General features: G+C 35.9%; 1 long non-coding RNA gene across 1 annotated transcript; it reads left to right on the top strand.

Moving 5' to 3' along the window:
- The first annotated feature begins 472 nt into the window (after window positions 1-472).
- Window positions 473-27,596, top strand: LOC148005270 (uncharacterized). The gene is made up of 3 exons (XR_015623482.1): window positions 473-608; window positions 15,780-15,954; window positions 26,342-27,596. It is a non-coding gene; the product is annotated as an uncharacterized LOC148005270 (long non-coding RNA).
- Window positions 27,597-27,654: the final 58 nt, after the last annotated feature.

The raw sequence follows: 27,654 nt of genomic DNA on the forward strand, positions 1-27,654 counted from the left end.
GTCGGGGACGAGAAAACATTTGTCAAGTCAGACGTCCTTTGGTATTGAAATAGCTTTGCCAATATGGTTGTGACCTTGTCCCGGGAACTTCAGGATGAAAAACATCTGCCTAGTCAGATATCCATGGCTGGGCTAATGAAACTGTGTGGCTGTATAACACTGTATGTTTCTGCTATACGAGGCTCCTGACCTTCTGCGTGAGGACCCTGTTGATCTCCAATGCACTGATATCCAGAGAAAGCCTCTTGTTTTTACATCAAGACTGAGTCCCCTGTGTTCATGGGGTGGTAGGTGTCCTCAGGATTGGAGCAAAAGTCTCCTCTATCTGAGGGTCTTTCAAATGCAGCCAAACATGGGAATGAGAGCAGCAACCCCAGTGAACAGGTTAGGGGAAGGACTGAGGGAACTGAAGGAGTTTGTAACCAATAAGAAGAGCAACAATATCAACCAACCAGACACCACAGAGCTCTCAGGGACTAAACCACCAACCAAAGAATACACATCGGGGGACCCATGGCTTCAGCTGGATGTGCAACAGAGGATTGCCTTATATGACATCAGTGGAGGGGAGCCCTGTGGTCCTGTGGAGGCTCGATGGATGCCTAAAGGTAAAGGAATGCTGGGGCGCTGATGCAGGAGGGGGAGGGTGGCTGGCGGGAGCAGGCTTATAGAGTAGGGGTGGGGAGGAAGGGATAGGGGGTTTGTGGAGGAAAAACTCAGAAGGGGGATAGAATAAATAAAATAACCAATAAAACTAAAAAAAAAGAATTTCTGTATCTTTAACTATGTAGTTGATAACTAGATCACAAATTTCAGTAATGACTTTCTATGTTAGCTTTCTATCCTGATAATAAACATATGAGATTAATCAACTTTTGCTAAAATTAATTTATTTTTGGCACAAGTTTTTGAGGTTTTTTTTTCTTTTTTAATTTTATTAATACTTTGTGAATTTTTCTCCATGTGCCTAGAACCCGTAAGTCTTCTATTCCCTTGATATCCACCCCAGCCACTGCAACCTCTCTCCCACAGAAAACAGAATAATTAAATAATAAATAAATATCAAAACAACAAAACAAAACAAAACCATCTGACCATACAATTTATTGTATCATGGTGTGTCTTACAGTCTACCCTTTTGATCAAAAAAGTAAAAATGACCTATAATTCCTTCTGAATGAGTTTTGTTGTGAGATAGGTGAAGTAACTTCTGCCATGTGACCCAAAAGCAAAAGAGACAAAGCATACTACTCAACGCTCCCACATCTTTTATGATTCCACCCACGTAACACAGGAGAGCCCTTTCCCAGCCTTCATTCTTAAAGATTCTGTCATCTCTCAGTACTGGTAGGCTGCAGTTCAAACTTCTAATATTTGATGAAAAAAGTACTTTAATCATTACTGGAGACAAAATTTTTTGTCGCTAAATATTGAATAATAGGTATTAATTAATTAGTTGCAATGATCTGAGTAATCTTTTTACTAGCAGTGATAAAATTAATGAGATTCTACAATGAGTGCTCTATTCAACAATTTCATGTAACAAAGGAGGGATGTGTAATATTTTTCAATATTTTATATAGAAATAATGGGTAGCTAAATAGATAACATACACATATCTTCATTTAACTGTTGAAGAAGAAGACATTAAAGGCAATAATAGAACGAGGTTGGAAGAAAGAAAATGTGTGATATGAGATTTGAGATGATTAGTAGTCAAAAAATACAAGTAAATGAAATGTCATTTATTTAGGTGCGGATTGGGGCAGAACTTGGGGCCACATTTGAGGCAGCAGCTGCCATGGAGAATAGACTTCAGAGAATCAGAATATCATAAAAAGGTGCTGAACTCAAACAGGCAGTACTCTGGTTCTTTTTCTTTCTTTTTTTTTTTTTCTTTTTCTTTTTCTTGGAGCTAGGGACCGAACCCAGGGCCTTGTGGTTGCTAGGCAAGCGCTCTGCCACTGAGCTAAATCCCCAACCCCTCTGGTTCTTTTTCTATCTGTTTTATAACCATCACAGGCAATAAATGAATATGGAATTCAATGTAGTTTCAAGTTTTTAAAATAAAGTTTAGATAACTTTGTATTGATATTCATAGCCTGACCAAAAGCTACAATATTTTTCTTCTCAAATGTAAGTGCAATAATTAAATCTAAGATTAATATAGTTAACATGAGTTCCTTATTTGCCAGTCTAAATAAAATCAAGTCATACAACCTTTTTAAATAAAACAAAACACCTATAGTTTAAAAAACATTTAATTCCAAACAAAACATTAAAAATCCACAGAAGATTTATTTACCAGCTGCATTTAAAATAAGTTTTGTTTAGAGCAATTTTCACAAAACCTCCCTTTGTAAAGTTGTATTCCATTGAGTGCTCTAAAAACATTTTGTTGGTTATTTTAGAAAGTCAAAAACATGATTTCCATAATTTTGAATTATTTTCCGTTTGCATAAAGAAGAAAAGATAATGCTTATATATTGTTAAACAAAGCAAGTCTCTCCTTTATATTTTGCATTGACACTTACAAAAATAGTCTGGAAGAAAATAGCCAAAAATAACCACTCAGTGGAAAGCTTGGAGAACTGCAAACATTATCCAATATGTCCCACTTAAGAGGACAATCCTTTTGGAAATGACCTTGCAGTAGATGATCTGGACACACTTGAAATCTTGCTTCCACTGCAGATCCAATAGTTGTGGTTTTATTTATATTTTGCCAAACCTTAGCAACTAGACTCAAGAGTATTTTCTGCAGTAGTGAAAAATCAATATGATTACCTCTTTGCCACAGGGCTACATCTAACTACAATATCCTGGGTAGCACGTATAAGCATCGCTCAGAGATAATGCTGCATCGTAGGTGGGAGCTGATTGAGAACAAATCACTACACCATTTCAAACCCCTCAGAGTTGCAGGTTATATTTAGTTAACACAGAGTGCGTGGAAATGAAATACATGGTTGTCCTTGAGGTATTGGAATACACTCTGGCTTGTTGATGCTGCAATTTCAGAATACTTTGAGTATATTGAAGAGAAAAAGCACTTAGTTTTCAGACCTTGAGTGTATATCACCAAAAGAGGAATGTTTCACCATAGTTCAAACAAAAAAGCAATATGATGCTATTATTTTTATCCTATTTTCAAAAGTAATCATCCCCTTTCGTACCTACTGTAAAATGCTGGACATTTTAGACTATACTGAAATGCAGATAATATTGAAATGCAAGCACTAGTCTTCAGCAGATGGAAATGGTGATGTCTTCTCAATTACTAAATTTTGGATTTTAAAGTTGGACAAATACTAAAAACAGAACATTTCAAGTAAATAACTTTCTGTTATTATAATGGATAAATTAAGAGAATTATAAAAGTAAAATTATTCTAATAAATATTTTTTGCTCATTAACTGCTTTCATATTTAAATATAAACTATGTCTCAATGTGTGCTTTGCAGTAGACTTTATTTTGGAAGATCACTTCAGCATGTATTAATGTTTTTAAACAATGCCATGAAAATGGAGTTCATTTATCTTCATCCTTGTTTTACACCTAATTACTCCTTTTCCCAAGGGAAACAAAATTATTATTTAAAATAAAACTATACATATGAAGAGGATATGAGTGACAGATGAAGTCACCTATTCTCTTCACGTCTTGGGCTCTCATACACTGACACTGCTGCTAGATAGCTGTGCTATAAATGGACTGACTTAGACACATTAGCTCCAGCTTCATCAGTGACTTTTCCTCAGTAATTTGGACTGTGATTCAGGCTGTTCTGTGTATAAAACTACTTAGAAATTATGTGACAGATTTAGGCCAGAATTCCATCCAAATGGAAAAACTTTAAATCTGTAGGCTTCTGTTCTAACTAAATCTATGACTCAGAGCAGGTGGCTATGCATAATTACAAAAACCCATCCTAAGCTTCGAAAACTGTTTATCAAACTAAGAATTTAACCTGCATGAGATAATAAAACACTTCAGTGATGAAATCCTATAGGTCTTCTGCCGTGAAATATGTGCTGCCATTTAATGTTATCTATTAAAACAGACATATAACAAAATCCACAGATAAATTTAAGTATTGTATGAGAGTTAGATGTAGGCATTTTAGGAAGACTTAAAAATAGTAAATATTTGTAATATATGGATTTCAACATTATGTTGCACAAGTCACATAGTTCCATTCAAACTTTAATAATGAATTGTGCTTTATGGACAGGGTTGGGACCATTTACACTAAGAACTATAATATTGACAATCCATAGAATGATATCAACACATCATAAGACTTTTCACAGACCACATGAAGCTCAAGAAGGAAGACCAAAGTGTGGATGCTTTAGTCCTTCTTAGAAAGGGGAACAAAATACTTATGGGAGAAAATATGGAGACAAAATATGGAGAAAAGACTGAAGGAAATGTCATTCATAGACTGCTCCATGTGATAATTCATACCATATTCAGATACCAAACTAAGACATTATTGCTGATGTCAAGACGTGCTTGCATACAGCTTTCTCCTGAGAGGCTCTGCCACAGCCTGACAAATACAGAGGTAGAAGCTCACAGCCAAACATTGGACTGAGCATAAGGTCCCCAATAGGCGAATTAGAGGAAGGACAGAAGGAGATGAAGGGGTTTGCAGCACCATACAAAGAAGCACAGTATCAACCAACCAGACCCCCCCAGAGCTCCCAGGGACTAAACCACCAACCAATGAGTACACAAGTACCAACTACATATGTAGCAGAAAATGGCCTTGTAGGACATCAGTGGAAAAAGAGGCCCTTGGTTCTGTGATGGCTCAATGCTCCAATGTAGGGGAATGCCAGGACAGAGTGGAAGGAGTGGGTGGGTAGGTCAGGGGCACCCTCATAGGTGCAGGAAGAGGGGTAATGAGATTAGGGGTTTCCAGAGGGCCAACCAGGAAAGAGGATAATAATTTTAAAATGTAAATAAATAAAATATTCTATAAAAAGTTATTTTTACAGGAAAAATTAGTCCATACCTTATGAAATGTTCAAAGTTGGTGATATGCCACACTGCAGATATGTATAATACATATGTGTGTATTCTGTATATATATATAAATATATATATGCACACATATGTATATATATACACATATTTAATACATATGTATATGTATCAGTGTACAATATATAATAGCATGTAGAATATGTGTATATATTAATATACAAAATATAAATATATGCATATATGCATACATCTCTAATCTTCAAAATCATTTTCCCTATTCATTCTGTTTTCTCACTAAAAAGCATGTCACCTATTAAGTATTTTGCTGTCTACATTGTTTTATTCATTCTAAAATATTATATATTTAGAATTATTAAATATGTGAATTATCTAATAGATTTATTTTATTTAGTCATATATGTACATTTCCTTTACAAATGTCTTGTGGTTAAAGGGTAATTAATTTTAACATCAAATAACACTCATTGTGTGTGTGCATGTGTGTGTGTGTGAGTGTGTGTGTGTGTGTGTACTAATGATTTTCATTTTATTTACTAAAAGGTGTAACAGTTATTTCAAATTTTAGATAATTATTAAAAATGTCCTATGAATATTCAAATACCATGTTCTGTGCTGAATATAGCTATCAATCTTTCAGATAAATATCAAAGACTTGCATATCTGGATAGATGGCAAGAATGCATGTAATTTTGTAAGAAATTGCAAAAGTAGTAATATGACTGTAATATTTTTCATTCCTAACAACAATGTGTATTTTTTTCTCAAGTTTCACAAAATTCAGTGTTCTGTGAATTTTGAGTAATCTATTTGTGCTATTATCTCATTAGTAATCATGTGGTACTCTAATAATATATGATGAGTATATTTTATGCATTTATTTTTATCTATGTATTTTCTTAGATGAAATACATATTCAGAACTTTGATCCATTTTCATGAGGTATATTTTTACTCAACTTTTAGAGTTCTTTATTTATTTTATCTAATCATTTTTTAACACTCCAGATATTATTCCTCTCCCTGTCTACCTTTGACTGTTCCACATCCCATACCTCCAATCCTTCCTATCTCCGTGAGGATGTCCCCACTCCTCACCCCCTAACTCATCAGACTTCTACACTACCTGGGGACTCAAGTCTCTTGAGGATTAGATGCATCTTCTCTGACTGAACTAAGAACTGGCAGTCCTTGTCTGTATATGTGTGTTGGGGACCTCATATCAGCTGGTGCATGATGCCTGGTTGGTGGTCTAGTGTCTGAGAGATCTTGCGTGTCCAGGTAAGTTAAGACTTCTGGTCTTCCTATAGATTTGCCCTCCTCCTCAACTTCTTCCAGCTTTTCCCTAATTCAACCATAGGAATTCAATCACCATCATCTCTCCACTGGTTGGGTGTAAATATCTGCATCTGACTCTTTCAGCTGCTTTTGGGTTTTTTTGAGGGCAGTCATAATATATTGTTCTGTTTTGTGAGTACTCCATAGCCTCAGTAATGGTGTCAGGCCTTGGTGCCTCCCTTTGAGCTGTATCCCACTTTGGGCCTATTACTGGATCTCCTTATCCTCAAGCTCTTCTCCATATCTCCCTGCTGTTCTTTTAGACAGCAACAATTATGGGTCAGAGTGTTTGACCTTGAGATGGCAACACCATCCCTCACTTGATGTCCTATATTTCTGCTGGAGATGAGCTTTATAAATTCCCTCTCTCCACTGTAGGGCATTTCATCTCTGGTCCTTCCCTTTGAGTCTTGAGAGTCTCTCTATTCCCAGGTCTTTGGTACAATCTTGAGGATCCCTCAACTCTTACTTCCATAGGTTCCATGTTTCCACTCTTTCTACTGGCCTTCAGGGCTTCAGTCCTTTCCCCCACCCAATACATGACCATGTTCCCCTCTTCCCATCCCTTTCCACTTTTCCACCCAGTACACTCACTCACTCCCCTATCCTGTGATTACTTACTTCTTTCTTCCAAGTAGGATTGAGGCATCCTCACTTGTGTCTTTTGGCTTGTTAACCCTTTTGAGTTCTGTGGAATGTATTCTGGGAATTCTATACTTTTTGGCTAATATCCACTTTTTAGTTTAGGGTCTGAGTTACCTCTCTCAGGATGTTACTTTGCCTGCAACTCAGGATAATCTCATTCTTAGTAGCTGAGTAGTACTCCATTGTGTTAATGAACCACAATTTCTGTATCCATTCTTCTCTTGTGGGAGATCTGGGTTGTTTACAGCTTCTGGCTATCACATACAAGGATTCTATGAGCATACCAGGACACGTGCTCCTGTGGCATGGTGGGGCATCTTTTGGGTATATACCGAAGAATCTTCAGGTAGAACTTTTTTGAATTTTCTGACGAATTTCAAGATTGATTTCCAGAGTGGTTACCAGTTTGTAATCCTACCAGCAATGGAGGAATGTTCCCCTTTCTCCACATCTTTGTCAACATGTGCTGTCACCTGAGGTTTTGATCTTAGCCATTCTGACTGTATAACGTTGATCACTAATGACTTTGAACATTTCTTTAGGTGCTTCCCAGTCAATCAAGATTCTGCTGATTTGGATTGTCTGTTTAGTCTTACACCTCATTTTTGAATGGGTTGTTTGATTTTTTGGTGATTAGCTTCTTGAGTTCTTTATATATTTTGGATATTAGCCATCTATCGGATTTGGGGTTAGTGAAGATTTTTTCCCAGTCTGTGGATTGCCAGTTTGTCCTATTGACAATGTCCTTTGCCTTATAGAAGCTTTCTAGTTTCAGGATGCCCCATTTGTCTCCCTTTTCACTTCTGATTTATTTTTAATTTGAATACTTTCTCTGGGCCCTGTAGTTAGTTTGGCTAGCAGTTTATTTATCTTGCTGATTGGTTTTGTTGATTCTTTGTATTGTTCTCTTTATTTCTATTTGGTTGATTTCTGCCAGGAGTCTGACTATTTCCTGCCTTCTACTCCTCTTTGATGTGCATACCTCTTTTTGTTCTAGAGCTTTCAGGTGTGCTCTTAAGTTCCTAGGGTAGATTGTAATGATTTATTTCCATCATTAATGTGTTTAGATTAAAACAGTCCAAGATTATTAATGAATCTAATCTTGTGTATTTGTGGAATATTTCAATGAAGTGGGATGATCTGTCTTTAATGTGGTGACATCATCCAAAAGCCAAGAATCCTGGATGGAATAATTAAATGGCAAAAAGAAAAAGAAAATAATCAGTTGTCATTGGATTTTCTTTCCTCTACTTCTGAATTTCCTCAGCTCTGAACAAGATACCACCTCACACATTGCTAAGGCGAAGTTGTTTTAATATTGTGTTAAATCAAGCTTTCTGATTCTTATGCAGTATTTTTAATTTTTCATCATTGTCGGGCTGAGTGCCGGGAAAATTCCCACAGAGATCTCTGGCCCAGCTCGGTGCTCTGATTTGGGTGAGGGGGAGAGAACCCAGGCAGGGAGAGAGAATAGCTTTCGCCACCCCCACCCCCCCCAGCCCCATTTCAGTTGCTTGGGTAAGGCTGAACCAGCAGGAGTCTGACTAGCTGGCTAGGGGTGCAGGGGAGTTTCTGGAGGTGATTTCAGGAGAACAAATACCTTCCCAATCACTGGTGTTACAACTCTTATGGCAGAAGCTCTCAGTCGATGGAATAATTATTGCACACCTTTTATCCTTCTGAATAGGATTCTTAAAAACAGTTTTTGGATGAGTCAGTATCTGACAGCAGGAACTTCCTATTGGTTAGGCCTGAGAGCTGGAGCATGGTCCTGCTTCTACAACTGATCTGTCTTGACCTGTGGTTATGTCCTCAACTGTGAAGGAGGGACTTGGGGAGTTGTCCTATGTAACTAATCTGTCTCAAACCTCTTTATAGGTGGTTGTGGGGGGCTGTAGCTATGTGAGAAGGCCCTGACTGGAAATGCACCTGCTGTTCCTTTTAGGGTCCCCAGGGATTCGACCTATCTCAACCTGGAATCAGGTTACCTTTCACAGCCCACCGGCCTACACACCGTGGATCAAATGAATGTAATTGCATAGGTTTGTTATAGGTTGCTCTATTGATTCATTTCTTTAAGATATACCATGTGATCCAACCATGTCCTTGGCACATGTTCAAAGGATTCAATCTTTTAACCCACAGATATTTGCTCAGCCATGTTCATGGCCAATCTGTTCATAATAACTAGGAAATAGAGACAAAGTGCCTATCACTGATGGAATGAATAATGAAAAATATGGTACCCATACGAAATGGAAAATTATAAAGTTATATAAAATACTGAATAAAATTTGTTAGTAAATATATGTAAACATAAATACTGAGTGATGCAATTCAGACCCAGAAAGACTAATTACAAGTTCTTTCTCAACTTTGGTTCCTAGTGCAAATCTGCATATATGAATATATAACCCACAGAAACCACAGAAACCAGGAAAGTAAGCATTCATTGTGGGGATCAAAGTATAGAGTGGCAAATACAACAGGATGTTAGTGATATTAAGGAGAAAAATGAAAAGAATGTCAATGTTTAACTGGAAAGGAAGGTCAATTCAGGAGAGAAGGTGAGGCGGTTTTGAAAAACGTCATAAGGAAGCATATTATTTTGTATTTTCCTAAATTATCCCTAAAATGATATTAATATTACCACAAACCATAAACTAACTTACTAGAAAACAATTAAGAAGTATGAAAACTTCCTTTAGAATTGTTTGTCGGGACAGCATGAAAGACTCCCAAAACAACACAGGTTATTGCTACTGCCCTTGGTTGCTTCCCACAAGTTGATAGTCAAGTCTGTTGGTAAAGACAACAAATATTTTAGGCACAGGATTCAAAGGATTTGACCTTGATCTGATTTAAAAGTCTATTCCCTGAGAGGTGGCTTTCCTGGTGTCAGAAGATGCTTTGCAAGCTACCAAGAGAAGTTATGAATAATATTACCTGACTGTGATGTCTCCATATGGTACCGCTCATGGTGTAACAGTGGCATTCATGATTTCATGGAAATCAGCAGCAATCTAGGAGGACTTAAGGATTACTCAATTGGAAGAAAAATTATACCTGGTGATGGCAACATAGGCCAAAATCTGTTGGGCAGTGAAATCATACCTCTTAGGAGAAAACCTACGACTGTCTCTTTATCAAGTCAATGTAACTCCTAATTTCATTCTAAATACTTACTTTATATCCTCAGATAAGTGTACTTTTTATATATCCCATTAAGAAAACATCTCTTTGCAGCTGTGAGAAACCAGAACAGAAAAACAAAACTCGTCACAATGCAGTGAGCAACTGGAGCCTGCAGTGCCCTGTCTGAATTGAGGCATCTCGACTCCAAGCTCCACACCCATGTTTCAGGTTCAGTTTATAGTTCTACACAACAAAACAAGTAATATTGCTTATTTCCTTCCATTCTCCTTGCTTACTCATATTGAAAAATAGATAAAAGTAATATTTATTGACATATGTTGCCCTCTTAATATAGTGTATTCTCAGTTCTCAAATAAAATTAGTGAGATGAATTATTTCTAGTACTTCTATTTAGTATATACAGTAATGAGTACAGGCTTATATTTAAATTCTAATAGTTATCTACATTGCTAATCCTTTCATTGCTGTCAGGATTCAAAATAGAGTCAATTCTTGTTTATGATGTATGTGGAATTCTTATATATTATTCAATAGAAGTATAGAAATATTCAAATTCCCATCAGTTTTCTGGTTGGAGAACAAATCACTGCAGTTCTACTTAAGGGACACAAATAAAAATTACATTTGATTTCTTTCTACTTCTGCTGTGTAAAGCCCAGCTTCTAAGAAAACATCGATAATAATAACAGCAAAAAGAATATATTTTGGTGGTAGAAAGAATTAAAGGATCCTAGGTTTGGTATGTATTACTCTTTCTAGTCTGTGCGTGTGTGTGTGTGTGTGTGTGTGTGTGTGTGTGTGTGTGTGTGTGCTTGTTCTGTACTATATGATTCTAAAGCCTATCTACATATCATATATTTATATTCTTGCAACTATATCAAAGTTTTAATTTATTCTATCATTAATTCTATAAGAATAAAAGGATATATTATGATATTAGGTTATATATATATATATTATTGAATTATACATTTATATAAAAATACTATTTAGTAAGCATCAACTTGAAATGTTATTGTAATAAAGACTTTTCTCACCAAAATTCAAATTTAATTCTCACTACTATCATTTAGCTTCATGAGTCACTTTCTAATGCCTTAAAGTCTTGCTTCCATATATGACACACATACTTAAAATTATTTATAATGTTTGCACATATATAATGTATCTAAATAATATCAAATAATCATTCTGTAAGTCTAGTCCTTCTAAGTTTAGGCATATAGTGTAATGAGCATGATTGTCTCATGATGAGCACACTTTACTCTTCACTTTTCAATACACTATCAAACATTTCTAAACCTCCCTGAGAAAGGAAGCCATAACTTAGACCCCTAAGAGAACCTGCCTATACCTATGCAAGCAAAAAAATAATAATTATGCTATCCTGTTCTCTCTGAGCACACATTCTATTCAAACAAAAGTACAAAGAAAGTTTTATCTCATTGTCATCCCAACTCAATACACTGAGCTAATCAACGATAGACAAATGAGCTTAAATAGCCTAGTTTGCCTTTGAAAGTATGATAATGTATGACAGATGATTCTAAAAGCCAAAATAACTCATATTTATGCTTCTCACATAGTACTATGACTCTGAGTGTATGTTTTAAGGATTCATTTGAGCTCTCCTGGTTCACAGAGGGTACTTTTGTATTGTAATGTGTGAATAAACCTTACCTGATCTTATCATTGATAGGTTCGATCAAGCTTTGTGACATTTAGATATGAAGAAAATATGAATATACCGATCACAAATAACAATAAATTAATAAAATAAAATATTGTTATAATTTCAAAACAAATAACAAAACTGTTCCATTATAAAAATCTTTAACAAGGACCAGTTACTAGACATCTGTGCAAATGCACTTATGGGAATAGAGGGAAGAAAAACCAACTCCTGTTCAGATGGAGGGTGTTTGTGAGCCTGCATTTGTGAATGATGTCTTCAATATCTTTGGGGTACAATGGAACCCGAAGGAACAGCATATGTAAAAACACAGCAAAGACATAGATATTTCAGCTTGCCTGCCGTGCTTGGGGAATTCAAGGAGCTAAATGTATCAAAAGTATTGTTTGCAGGAAATGAATTTAGAAATAAGGTAAAATATGAGTCAAATAATATGTAAAACAGTGAAAGCATTAAACATTGGAGTAAATTTTCTTTACTCATATACTTTACATATTTGATTTTGATAATTGTCTTCATTTTCAGAACATCTTGTAGCCATGTATCCAGGAACATAAAACTAATGATTTGTTATTTTCCACATCTCTAGAAAATGAAGAGCTTCAGATATATTGTACACTCCCACAAATAAATACAATCAAAGTACAAAGAAGCATAGAAAACCAAAATGATAGTTCTATTAAGCCTTCAATATTCTAGTACATCACCCAATTACTTTTTAGTTCAATTTTAAAGGTAGTATTTGTATCATTAAAATAGGAGGCAAAGTTTAGAACAGAGGCAGAAGGAACACCCATTCAGAGCCTGCCCCACATGTGGCCCATACATATACAGCCACCAAACTAGATAAGATGGATGAAGCAAAGAAGTGCAGGCTGACAGGAACCGGATGTACATCTCTCCTGAAAGACACATCCAGAATACAGCAAATACAGGGGCGAATGCCAGCAGCAAACCACTGAACTGAGAATAGGACCCCCGTTGAAGGAATCAGAGAAAGAACTGGAAGAGCTTGAAGGGGCTCGAGACCCCATATGTACAACAATGTCAAGCAACCAGAGCTTCCAGGGACTAAGCCACTACCTAAAGACTATACATGGACTGACCCTGGACTCTGACCTCATAGGTAGCAGTGAATAGCCTAGTAAGAGCACCAGTGGAAGGGGAAGCCCTTGGTCCTGCCAAGACTGAACCCCCAGTGAACGTGATTGTTGGTGGGAGGGCGGTAATGGGGGGAGTATGGGGGAGAACACCCATAGAGAAGGGAAGGGGGAGCAGTTGGGGATGATGTTGGCCTGGAAACCTGGAAAGGGAATAACAATCGAAATGTAAATAAGAAATACTCAAGTTAATAAAGATGGAAAAAATGCTGTGCTTCATTACAAAAAAAATTAAAATGGTTAATAAGTTGGTTGAAAGGCTTTTAACATGTAAAAATGCTTATAATTTGTTTTTTCTTCAAAAATAGGCCTTTTTAACGTGATAGTAAAGTGAATTAGATATGCAGAGCTAACTTGATACAAGCCTAAATAAAGAAAATGGTTGGAATGCATAATAGATGTAAGGATATGAGGTTTAAACTCAGTTAGCATATTAACCTTAAGTATCAACTGGATAAATACCAACACTAACTTAATTACTTCATTAGAAGTAATTAAGGACCCTGTAAAAAAATTCAAGAAAATAAGAAACTATTGATTCTTTAAAATATTTTATGGAGGGAAACATACCCTAAACTTAATTCTTTAGTTCTTGTTTGATATTATAGTGCTTTATTTTAATTGTACTGGGATTAAACAGTTGCTTGATATTTCAATGAAGTTTCTTTTTTTATTTTTACAGTGAATGTAAAAATAACTATTATGATTTATTATAATAATCTATTAACTATTATGATCTATATTAATTTCTTGAAAAGTTTAAAACTCTTTGGTATTTTAGTAACATACTACTATGATATCAAATTTATTCTGTGCAATGATGGCCATTTGTATTTACTGTGGAGAAAGCACATTTCTAATCTGCTTCCTTCTTGACATACTGGAAGTTCCAAGTGACAAGTCTCATGGAGTTCCTATGTATTCCTAATTAGTAAGTGTATGCTGCAATACTACAAACTAATATATCCGAAGGAAAAAAGAGAGCATAACATTGTTTTGTAACTCAATTATCTTTTCCCATATAAATACCTCTGTACATGAGAAATTTGAGCCAAGAAACACTTATTATTTCACATTGTTTCCAAGGGACAAGATTTAAAATCCAGATTAACTGAATACGTTTTCGTCTGTCTATTTTTGGATCAGACAATAAATCAGAAGGGTTTATGATCAGCCTCATTCTTTTTTTTTTTTTTTGGTTCTTTTTTTCGGAGCTGGGGACCGAACCCAGGGCCTTGCGCTTCCTAGGTAAGCGCTCTACCACTGAGCTAAATCCCCAGCCCCGATCAGCCTCATTCTTGCTGTATAAGAAAATACAATTTCCAGCTGCCTCAAATGGCTTCTAAAGGCCACCATCTATTCTTGTACATTTATATCTCCATTGTGTGGGTTCCAAGTAGGATCTGGCTCTATGATATCAATGGTAGAAGGAGAGGTGGGAGCAGAGGAAAAGAACATATAATGACTTCCATTTCCCATGGGTTAATCAAGGTGTGAATATGAAGTGGCAGGACTCATTCTTGACAGTTTAAAAGCTGAATCTTTGATGTGCAGTTCTGATGTGAGTTATGCTGAGATAGGTAAAATGGCATTGTTCAGAAAGTCTTCATGGGATTTTCTTGATTTGAGACAGTGTCTGTAACCTCAAGGATTCTGAGATCCCCAGTCCTATTTCTGACTAGCTATATTTTTTTTTGTAAATTAACTGTAATGATCTCTGGAAAGTGTTATTCTTGTGATTAAAGTTTTTTTTAAGAAGCATGTTATTGAAACAAAAGACAATTTCTGAAAAGATAAATACAGGGAAGTCTGAAAATATTAAACAGGAAGCCTTGAGGTTTACAGAACATGTAACCATAACTGAGCATTGCAGTATGAAGAGCAGTTGAGAGCCTTTATCGTGCTCAGGTAGGCAAGTTTTCTAGAGTTTCATCATATGGAAGAGCTAGTACTCAATCTCCAGAACTTCCTCTCCAACAGACTAAGCAAACATTATTCAAAACTGGATATTTCTCCACATGCTTGGTCTATCTGCAGTCCTCAGCTTCCAACCCAATATTTTGTGCTGGGGCTTCAACAACATGAGTCAAGTTACTTGTATATGTCATATATGACTTATTTTCACACCATGAACAGAGGTACGTAGAAATCAAGGCAAAGATCAGCCTAATTGGTTGTGCAGCATCAAAAATCAACCTTCATCCCTGTCTCATCTGCCACTGAGTGGATATGTTTTCTTGCCCTTTTATACTCTAAGCTTCATAGAAGCAAAGATGATATTATCACCATTACATTCATGGAACTTACTTTCAGGTGTGTAAGTCTAAAATGACATCTAGTACACAATGTACTATACTGTGGTAACGTAGTCAAAGTAATGATGTAAGATTATAGCTTTTGCTCCATGCCTTATTACAGCTTAATAAATATGAATTATTTTATGCTTTCGATAATGAGGTAATGTGCAACTCAAAAGTACCTTGTCAGGAGTTGGGGATTTGGCTCAGTGGTAGAGCGCTTGCCTAGCAACCGCAAGGCCCTGGGTTCGGTCCCCAGCTCCGAAAAAAAAAAAAAAAGTACCCTGTCTTACGTCTTAAACCTTTCATTTTATTCTGATGTAAGTGAAGTATTGAAAAATTGATATTACTTTTTAATTAATTGAGAATTTTATAGAATCATTGGCTTCTTGCTCCCACCATATGCCCTCAACTACTTAAAAGATGCACACTCTCCTGAGAAACTAATTTTTCTCCGACTATAATTCACACCTGCAGATTCTGCTTCTATACTGTGTGTTGATCAGAGAGAGGTTTTAGCCCTGGCTCAACATTTCCTCTGGTGCCTGCTGTTATACTGGGAAACTTGCTCCTAACTCTTTGATCGTACATGCTGTTGAGAGCAGATGTCTAAAGAAGAAAGATTCATCACTTTCGTTTGTTGTTCAACCTTGTAAGTATGCTTTGATAACTTCTAAAGTTGAGAGAATAGAAACGTAATGTTTACCTACAAACTTTCCCCCTTGAGATGTTAAAATTTACACAGATATGCAGGCTAAATCTCTATTTAATTAAAAGCCTTTATGTAATACTCAGAAATAATCTCTCCTTTTTTTTTTATTAACTTGAGTATTTCTTATTTACATTTCGAATGTTATTTCCTTTCCAGGCTTCCAGGCAAACATCCCCCTAATCCCTTCCCCTTGTTTATGGGTATTCCCCTCCCAACCCTCCCCCCATTGCCGCCCTCCCCCCATAGTCTAGTTCACTGGGGGTTCAGTCTTAGCAGGACCCAGGGCTTCCCCTTCCACTGGTGCTCTTACTAGGATATTCATTGCTACCTATGAGGTCAGAGTCCAGGGTCAGTCCATGTATAGTCTTTAGGTAGTGGCTTAGTCCCTGGAAGCTCTGGTTGCTTGACATTGTTGTACATATGGGGTCTCGAGCCCCTTCAAGCTCTTCCAGTTCTTTCTCTGATTCCTTCAACGGGGGACCTATTCTCAGTTCAGTGGTTTGCTGCTGGCATTCGCCTCTGTATTTGCTGTATTCTGGCTGTGTCTCTCAGGAGCGATCTACATCCAGCTCCTGTCGGTCTGCACTTCTTTGCTTCATCCATCTTGTCTAATTGGGTGGCTGTATATGTATGGGCCACATGTGGGGCAGGCTCTGAATGGGTGTTCCTTCAGTCTAACTAAGTAATTCTATCAAATTTAGTTTTTTTCTTATATCAGAATTAGTTCTTTATCAGGAAAGTCTGTGTTTAAAGAGAAAATATGACTTCATTTTTGTTTAATCAGACAGAATCACGCTGGAATCCTCACTGCCCACCATTCTAATCATAGCTATTAGTGCCCAGATACATTTGACAAGAACAGGGTTTTTATGATTGTGATCATCTAAAAAAATCTATAGAGAATTATATTCATATTTTACATTTGGATCATTTCATAGTTGCACAGCACCTACTCTATTCAAACTCAAGATTCACAGGTTTATATGAATTCTAGTAGTTATTCTATTTGATCTATGTCTTTCAAGTATACTGAATTATTGATTTTTATGATAGCACATGGTTTTTAATATAATTATTACTATCTATAAAAGTGTTTAGGGTAACTAGTTTTTTTAACCACAAAGTGAACCAACCTATTCTTTTCAACCACAAATTAATTCATACTTTCTGTACAATTTAACAAATGTTTATTTTAAAATGGCTAAGAGTCAGTAATCAACCTGGACCTGTGGGATCTCTCAGACACTGAGCCGCTAACCGGTCAGTATACACCAGCTGATATGAGAACCCCAATATATATACAACAGTGGACTGCCATGTCTGGACTCAGTCAGAGAAGATGCTTTGAACTCTTGAGAGACTTATGGCACCAGGGTGTGGGGACAGGTGGGGAGAGGTGGGAAATGGGGGTTAGGAATTGGAGGTGGGACCCTCCTTTTTGAGACAGTTAGGGGGGAGTGTGTGATGTGGAACAGTTGGAGGGTGGACTGGGAGGAGGATAAAGTCTGGAATGTAAAACAAGAGTAAAGAATAATTTAAAAATTGCAAAACAAAAGAATAAGAGTCAGTAAAAAAACAACAATAAAAAACATTTTACCTCAACAACTTTTCATAATGTACTTTCTTAGTGATCAAGTCGTGTAATAGAACATGAATTATTAACACGTACTGTTTCTTATAAAGACAAGTAAGTGGGTAATTATAATTAATATGAACAGTGAAGAACAACAGGCAGATCTGAAACCTAGTAAAGGAAAGGAAAATTAAAATGATCTCGAATTTAAAGCAGACAACTCCATGTTAGAAGAAAGGGGGAAAAAAGACAGTTCCTTTCCACTGCATGAATTATGGCAACTTTCTACTAAGTTGCTACATTTTGAACTGTGCTCGTGAAGAATAAACTCACAATAATGATATCACGAGTGTGAGAAACCATTTATCATGGGTTGAGTGCTCAGGTAACAGGATAGAATAAATGAATATATGATAAGGAGTCTTTGAAATTTTGTTGTGGTTCTAGAAAGGTGAAAATTATGCAATCACAAAAGAAGAATAAACAAAATTAGTCCCATTTAATCTACAAAAGAAATATTATCTATCTTACTCTAGATAGCAATAAAGTAAGTAATATATAAATAGTAAAATAATATAAAGTAAGTAATATATAAATAGTTTACCTTTCAATAGTTTCAATAGTTTAGCTTTCAAGGTAAGAACCAATTGCTACTGAAACCATTTTCTACTGCCTACCCCACTTCTCCCCATCTTTTTACTGTGATCTTCATTAATAAATGTGTTATTGTCATTCACACAAACATGGTCAAGTACCATGTCACTAGGTGAACACATAAATAATAGTAAAGTATATGCCTTTTTTAAGGAAAACACTTTTTAGCTTATGATAATAGTTACTCTCTCAATCCCTTCACATATTTTGAGACATAGAATTTAATAATTAGAAAAGCCCTTAGATATTTAATGTTAAACTATATCATTTTCAAAAGAGGAAACTGACCCAGTAGAGAGAATCCTATATCATTTCCTCTTAATTTATACTTTTTCTTTTCTATTTCATACCTGTTTGCTTTTTTATTTTGTATGCCTGAACTACTTCTTTTCTGTACTCCAAAGACTTAGTCAGCAGAAAATAAGCTGCATTTTTAGGAAGTGCAAAACCTATTGACAGTAATAATGCTGTGCTCGGCATGGAGGTGTAAGCAGCAGAGTGGATTTATTACTTTTAACGGTTATAAACTAAATGTTTATGTTCTGTATTTGAATAAATTATATAATAATTCTATAGCTAACATCTGGATTTATGTGGAAATCTATGAGGAGGTTTAGAAGGTGTCTTAATGGGAGTTCATAGCAGTTTTTCAAAGAAAATATGAGAAAGAACATAACACTTGACAGGTGGAGCTGTCACCTACATATAGACATTGGGAAGAAAAGAGTCCTTTTTGTATGCTATAAATTTAGGACACATTCAGGAGTGGATGAGTTTGACCCATTCTCTTTTAATATCTGAAAGTTTTGTTTAGGGGATTCTCCAAATACATTATCACTAATCTTCAATACTATGGGTAGATTTTACTATCTCTCAAACTTTTTGTAGTGATGCATTTTATATAGAAACTACTACATTTCTTTTTGAAAATGTATTCCTCTCTCATACATTACACCATGACCACAGTTATACCTTCTCCTCTCCTGCCAACCCTTCACCCCTCTTTTCCAAATACAATCCTCCCCTTTTCCCTTCAGAAAAAGGAAGAACAACCAATGGTATCAACCAAACATGACATGTCAAGTTGCAATAAGTTTTGCATAGCCCTTCATATTTAGGATAAAAAAGAGGCAACACAGTAGGAGAAAAAGGGTTCCAAAGCATGTCAAAGAAGATAGTCACCACTCCCACTGTTAGAGTCCCACAAAAAGACCAAACTATTTAAACTCTAACATATGCACAGGATCTAGACTGTGAAGGCTTCTTGATGGTTAGTTAAGTCATTGTGAGCCTCTCTGAGCCTAGGTTATTTGACTTTTGTGATATCCTTAAACCACATGGATGCTAAAATACTTTTACCCCCTCTTTCACAGGATTCCCTGAGTTCTCCAAATTCTTGGACTGTGAACATCTGTTTTCATAAGTTGCTAGATGCAGCCTTTCTAATGACAATTTTGGTTAGGCATCAGTCTATGAGCATAGAATAACATTGGAAGTCATTTCATGGATTTCTTTTTTTCATTCGTGTTTGGTCCTAACATAGGTCACTAGGCTATCCAGACTCTGACTCCTGGCCCTCCAGCAGTATCAAGGATAGGTTCCTACTTGTAGCTTAGACCTTACTTTGGACCAGTCACTGGTTGTCCACTTCTACAATTTCTGTACCACCTTTATCCCTGCATACTTTGCAGATAGAACAAATTGTAGGTGAAGGAGTTTGTGGTTGAATATCTCAGTCCCTACACTGGAGCCATGGCTGTTTAAAGAAAATTGTCATTTCAGGCTCTGTTTGCCCCATTACTAGGAGTATTATTATGTTCACCCTCAAAGATTCCTCAGAGTTTCCATTGCACTAGTTTTCTCCCTTATTCACAAAATTCCTCTCATCATTCCATTTGTCTCTTCCAGAACTCTCTTTAGGCATCACCCCCCCAAAAAAAATCTCTTTCCCTGTTCCCAATAACCTGACCTCTCCAAGATAACTATTTTAATCTTCCTTCTCAAGGAGATTCATATGGGCCCATCCTCCCTAGGCCCACGAGCTCTCCTTGTAATATAGCCTTTCTGCATCTTGTGTTGTAGCATGATTTGCCTTTATATCATAACTAATGTTCACTTACAACTGAGTACATATCATATTTGTCTTTCTGGGCCTGAGTTACCTATTTCAAGATGATTTTAATTTTCTAGTTACATCTTTTTGCCTGAAAATCCCACAATGTCATTTTTTAAATTTTAAATATTACTCCATTGTGTAAATGTACCACATATTCTTTATTTATTCTTTTTTCAAAGGATTTCTTAGGTTGTTTCCAGGTTCTGACTATCATGAATAAAGTTGCTATGAACATAGTTGAGCAAACACCCTTGTGGTAGAATTACCATCCTTTGTATATATGCCCACAGTAGAAAATTGTGCTTGAGATAAGTTAATACCCAATTTTCTGAGTGACTGACTTATTGATTTCCAAAGTTACTGTACAAGTTTACACTTCCACCAACAATGGAACAGTGTTCTACTTGTTCCACATCCTCATCTGCTTGAGTTGTCACTTTAAGTTTTGATCTTAACCATTCTTACAGGTGCAAGATGAAATCACGAAGTTGTTTTTATTTGCATTTCCCTAACTTCTAAAAAAGATGCTTCTCAGGTATTTGAGATTCCTCTGTTGAGAATTTTCTGTTTTGATCTGTACCCATTTTTAATTGAATATTTTGCTTTGGTATCATCTACTTTCTTGAGTTCATTATGTGTTTTAGATATTAGCCTTCTGTTAGACGATGAATTGGTAATATTTCCCTTTGTGTAGGCTGATGTTTTGTCCTATTGACAGAGGCCTTTACCTTATTGAAGATTTTCAGCTTTATGAGGTTCCATTTATTGATTGTTGTTCTTCGTGTTTGTGTTATTTCTGTTCTGTTCAGGAGGTGGTCTCCTGTGCCAATGCATTCAAGGATATTTCTCATTTTCTCTTTTTTTTTCTCAGATTTAGATTACCTGGTTATGTTCAGGTCTTTGATTCACTTGGGCATGATTTTTATGCAGGATGATAGAAATGAAACTATTTGAATTCTTCTGCATGCTGACTTTCTGTTAGTCTACCACCATTTCTTGATGATGCATTCTTTTTTTCTTATTCTATGATTGTGGCTTCACTATCAAATTTCAGTGTCCGTAGGTACATGAATTTAAGAGTACAATGCTAAAAAGTGAAATCATTTTATTTTTGGAAATAAAGCATTTGGTAAATTTTCTCCTTAATGTATGTTGCTTTTCTATAGAATATATTCTGAATTTTTGTTTTCGTCTAAGTAAGTTATATATAAGTAAAGTAGGGCACATAGTTTCTCATGTAAATACAGTTAAATACATCTAGGACTACATGATTTCACTAAAATTCCATATACATTTAATGAATGTTGAAGCAAAGAAAAATTCTCTTCTCCAGATTCATTGATTATATGAAAGCATTATTAAACCATTCTCGTTTCATTTTTTACAATTGTTTCACTAGAGTTCTTAGTTGTTTAATATGCAAAACTAAATTTTTATTTGGGGGAGTAAACAATGTCAACTTCATTATATCAACCTCATTAATAATGGATGCTATTGTACAAATACTGATAATGTTGAACTAGAAAACATTCCCTGCATGAAAGCACAATCAATGCTCAAATGAAATACATTTTTAAGATTTTAATAATACAGAAGTAATTCCACATTAACTAATAAAACCAGTAAGAATACAGAATATCACAAACTCTTTTGAAAATATCACTTAATAAAAACACAAATATCATTCACAGATTATGCTACCAAATGAAAATAAATTATCAATGACAAATTATAATTAGAGAGAATTTAGTCCAATGAGATTTATAAATGAAAAAAAAAGTGTTTTGAATACAAGTTTGATATATGGATCGAGAGGATATACTTTAAATGTGTTGGCAGGTTTTTTACAAAATAGCCTTAATATATTCTATTCAAGTTGGAACAAAATATTATCATTATTTATTGAAAAGGCCAATAAATAAATTTTTGTGATTGTTATTTTACATTTTAAGAAATACCTTGAATTTAAACATCCATTTAATGATTTACCGAAAAATTAATAATATCTATATGCAGAAAGTATATTGCAAGACATACAACTATTACTATATTGCACATGTTATAGATCTGTTAGTCATGATCACTCTCTTGGAAAACCATATGACCACTGTAAAACATCCACAATCTAAATGTTTATATCTACTATCACCAACGTTTCAACAGGTTTTTAGAATATGTGTTTCAAGATAAAATTAAAAAAACATTTTGTGTGTGCGTTGTGTGATTCAGATGCTCTGATTGTGTGATTTTATAAGATCCATACATTTTCTGAGAGAAAATTCAAAGTCTAAGGTACTATTCAAAAACATTCATATCTATGAAATGACAGTCTAAGCTTTTAAGAAAAGAAATGCATAGACCAATATATTCTATGAATACTAATGGAAAGCTGTAAAACATAGTGTAACCCAAAAGCAAACTGAAAACTAAAAAACAGTTTTTAGTATAACCAAGTGATATTTTGCATGAGGAAACAAGTATGACTCAATATAAACAAATCAATTACTGTATTAGAATAACACACCTACAAAATGAATGGCAAAAGCCAATGTTGGGAAGCTGCTTAGGGCTGCTTTGCTTGTTCCAGAGGGCCGAAAGAGCATGGAATATGGGTGGGGGAAGGGAAGCTTGCCTATATAATTCAGAAGTCTGATAGAGGTGGAATAGAGGCATAGGATAATTATCTAAACACTCTCTTTGACATAAAGAAAGGAAGGAAGGAAGGAAGGGAGGGAGGGAGGGAGGGAGGAAGGAAGGAAGTAAGGGAAAGAACAAAAGAAACAAAGAAAAGAAAAAAGGAAGAAAAGAAAAAGAAAAGAATCTAATTAGATAATTCAAATAAATCAGAGAGACAATTATTACACGGAAAATGGGGGAAATGATTAAAAGTGGATGAGCAAGCATCTCTGTGGAAAGACTTAGAGATCATCAGTTATGTTTTCAGAAGTGTTGTCGCTGGATCATATGCTATTTTAATTTGTAATGTTTTGATTTGATGACCTCCATTATGACTTCCATAGTGACTGTATCATGCATTGCAACCAGTTAATTATATATTTCCCTAAATCTTCACTAACATATGCTGCTGTATGACGCCTTAATGATGATCATTCTGTGTAAGATAAGAGCCCATTGTGAGTGGGTAGAATTGATTCAAGCTTCTCCCCATTTAACTATTGGCTTCATAGATATTGCCTTTATTATGATTAGCTATGGACATTATGTCCCTGATCTCCCCAAGACAAGAAGAGGTTGGAATTTTGTCACAGACTTTTTCAGTATCTAATGGGAGTTGAACATTTTTGTATTTTTTATTCAGTTTTTTTGTTTAGTGAATTACATTGATTGATTTTTCACTCAATAGTGAACAACCCATCCCTGAGATAAAGACTACTTGATATTTGCATTGCTTAGTAGATGTGGAAGGACAAAGATGGACTATCATGGTATTCTTGATCAACTTAAAAGTGGGATACAGAGATAAACCAAGAATTGTGGATAATATCTATCAAGTTCTAGCTAGAGCAATAAGACAACTAAAGGAGATCAATGGGATATGATTTGGAAAGAAGGAAGGTAGTCAAAATATTGCTATTTGTAAATGATATGATATACATATCATTTATACAAGCTACCACAAACATTCTTCCACAGAATTCCTATGCCTAATAAACCCCTTCAACAAAGTAGTTTGATAAAAAATTATCTAAAATAATCAGTTACTCTTCTTTATACAAATGATAAATGAGTTGAGAAAGGAATTAGTTAAACAACACCATTCACAGTAGCCACAAATAATATCAAATATCTTGGTGTAACTCTAACCAAGCAAATGAAAGACCTGTATGACAAGAACTTAAGACTTTCTGAAGAAAAAAATTGAAAGAGATATCAGAAGATGGAAAGATTGCCCTTGTTCATGGATCTATAGAATTAACACAGTGACAATTGTCATCTTACCAAAAGCAATGTACAGATTCAAGACAATCACCATCAAAATTTCAACACAATTATTTACAGACCTTGAAAGAACACTTCTCAACCTTATATGGAAGAAAAAAAGACCAGTATACATGTACGGCAAAAGAACTTCTGGAGGTAGTATCATCCCTACCCTCAAGATACCCAGTAGAGCAATATTAATAAAAACTACATTGTGTTGAATAGAAACACACATGTTGATATATGTAATCAATAAAGGACCAAGAAATAAACCAATGGACCTACAGAAACTTGAATTTTTTACCAAAAAGCCAAAACCACACAATGGACAAAAGAAACCATCTTCAACAAATGGTGCTGGTCTAACTGGATGTCTGCATGTAGTAGAAGGCAAGTAGATGCATATGTATTACCATGTACAATACTCAAGCAAAGTGGATCAAAAATCTCAACACAAAACCAGATACAGTAAATGTAATACAAGATAAAAGGGGAATAGCCTTATATGCATTGTTATAAGAGATAACTTTCTTAATAGAACACCAATAACTCAAGCACTAATATCAACAATTAATAAATAGGACCTAATGAAACTGAATATCATCTTAAGACAAAGGGAACCATCAACAGGACAAGACAGTAGCCTACAGAAAAGGAAACGTTCTCCAACAACTTTATATTTTTCAGAGGGCTAATATCCTAAATATAAGAAGAACTAAAAAAGTTATACACTAGGGTTGGGGATTTAGCTCAGTGGAAGAGCGCTTGCCTAGCAAGCGCATGGCCCTGGGTTCGGTCCCCAGCTTCGAAAAAAAAAAAAAAGAAAAAAAAAGTTATACACTAAAACCCCAAGTAACCCAATGTAAAAGGGGGCTATAAATATAATCAAAGAGTTGTCAATAGAGGAATATCTAGTGTCCAAGAAAATCTTTAAAAAGATGTTCAGTGTCCTTAGCCATCAGGGAAATGTAAATCAGAATGACTCGGATTCCATCATATACCCATTTAAATGACTAAGATAAAAACTCAAGGGATAGCAAGTGATGGTGAGGAATATGGAGTAAAAACAACACCCTTCCATTGCTCCTAGAAATGAAAACTTGTACATCCACTCTGGAAATCAAATTTTCAGTCTCTCAGAATATAGGTATTACTTCTACCCAAAGACTCAGCTCTTCCACTCCTAGATATATACACAAAAGATTCTTCATCATAACATAAGGGTATCTGCTCAGCTACGTTTATAGCAGCTTTATTCATAATACCTAGAAACTGGGAAATAACCCAGATATCCCTCAACTGAAGTATAGATAAAAGTAACATTTACACAATTGTATACTACTTACAAACAAGGACATCATAAAATTTGTAGACAAATAAAAATGAAACAAAAAAATCCCTAGTGAGACAACGCAGACCTAAAATGACATGTATGTTATGCACTCACATACATGTATGTTATGCACTCACATATGAGCAAATATTGGCCATAAAATGCACAGTAATTATACTAAAATCTGCAAACCCGAAGAACGTAAATAAAAAGGAAGCTACAAGGGAGGATGCTTGAATCTACTTCGAAGGGAAAATAAAATCATCATCTGGGTTGTATAGAGGGAGGGATCCGGATGGGAGAAGGGATGGTGAAGGTAAGAGAAGAGAAGGAGAGGATTACATGTAGGAAAGGAGGGTAGGGTGGAAATTCATAGACGGCAGAGGGCTAGGCTTCTCAAGGACATGCCAGGGACTAGGGAAAGTGAAGGCTCCTAGGGGTCTATAGGGTGACTCTAGTTAAGACTCCCAGCAATGGGTGATTTGAAGTCTTAAGTGGCTACCTAATGTAGGCAGGCCAAACCCCAGCCAGAATAAGGATACCACCCACAAAAAAATCTTTGACTAAACATTTGCATTGTTTAGTAGACATGGAAGGACAAAGATGGCGCAGAGAGTTGGCAAATGGCCAATGACTGGTCCAACTTGAGATCCATCCTACAGGTAAGAACCAATTCTTGATTCGATTAATGATACTATTGTGCTTGCAGACAGGAGCATATCATAACCGTCATCTAAGAGGCCCTACATAGCATCTCACTGAAATATATACGGAGAACCACAGCCAAAAATTAAATGGAGTTCAGGGACTCTTGTGGAAGATTTGGGGTATGGACTGCGGGATCCAAAGAAGATAAGAGTCTCATAAGAAGACCAACAGAGTCAAGTAACCTGGTCCTTTGGTGGCTTCCAGAGACTGAACCATCAACCAAATAGCATGGGTTATACCTAGGTCCCCCACACATATGTAACAAATGTGCAGCTTGATTTTCATGTAGGTTAATCAACAGCTAGAGTGGGGTGCTGTCCCTTATTCTGTGCCATGCCTGTGGTTTCCTGTTACTCTACTTAACCACTTCAGTGGGAGAGGGTGCACCACATCCTGAAGTGACTTGGTGTGCCAGGGTGGGTTGATGCCCGAGGGGGAGGCTCACTCTTCCTAGAGAGAGAAGTGTGAGGTGTGGGACCGAGAGGAGGCAGGGGCTGCCATCTAGTTGTAAAGCAAATACATAAATTAAAAAAATGGAAAGAAAGGGAAAGGGGGGAGAGAGAGGGAGAGCAGGAGGGAGAGCAGGAGGGAGAGCAGGAGGGAGAGCAGGGGAGGGAGGGAGGGAGAGAGAGAAAGAAGGAGGGAGGGAGATAGCGAGAGAGAGAGTGAGGGAGGGGAGGAGTGAGAGAGGAAAGACAGAAAGGCAAAAAGGAAGAAAGGAAGAAAGAGAGGAAAGAAGGGAGAGAAAAAGAAAGAAAGAAAGAAAGAGAGAAAGGAAGAAAGAGAAGAGAAGAAAAGAAAAGAAAAGAAAAGAAGAGAAAAGAAAAGAAAAGAAAAGAAAAGAAGAAAGAAAGAAAGGGCCTGAGTAAGCCATGGGAACAAGCCAGAAAGCATGTTTCATGGCCTCTCCATCTGCTCCTTTCTCCAGATCTGCCCTTCTTTATTTTCTGTCCTGACTTCTTTTAATGATGACAAGTGGTGCAGAAATGTAAGCCAAATCACTCTTTCCTCCCCAGGCTGCTTTGGTTGTAATGTTCATTGTCTAACAAGGATGAAATTCTATCTTCTAGGCATGACTCAGCTTGCAGCCACAAACTCACAAAAGCTACAGGGTTTTGTACTAGTTAAACTTGTTAAACCCAGTGGGTCATAAAATAAAATAAAATCTGAACAATAAAGAATGATCTATAGGAACTTTCAAGTCGATAAGGCTTGGGAGAACATTAAAGAAGGTCGATGTGAAAGTAAATACACCCAAATAACAAATTAAATAACAAAGATAAATATAATTCAAGTACTGCAAGGATGAGTATA

Source organism: Rattus norvegicus, chromosome 6 (assembly GCF_021556685.1).
Source record: "Rattus norvegicus strain SHRSP/BbbUtx chromosome 6, alternate assembly SHRSP_T2T, whole genome shotgun sequence".
Taxonomy (NCBI): Eukaryota; Metazoa; Chordata; class Mammalia; order Rodentia; family Muridae; genus Rattus; species Rattus norvegicus.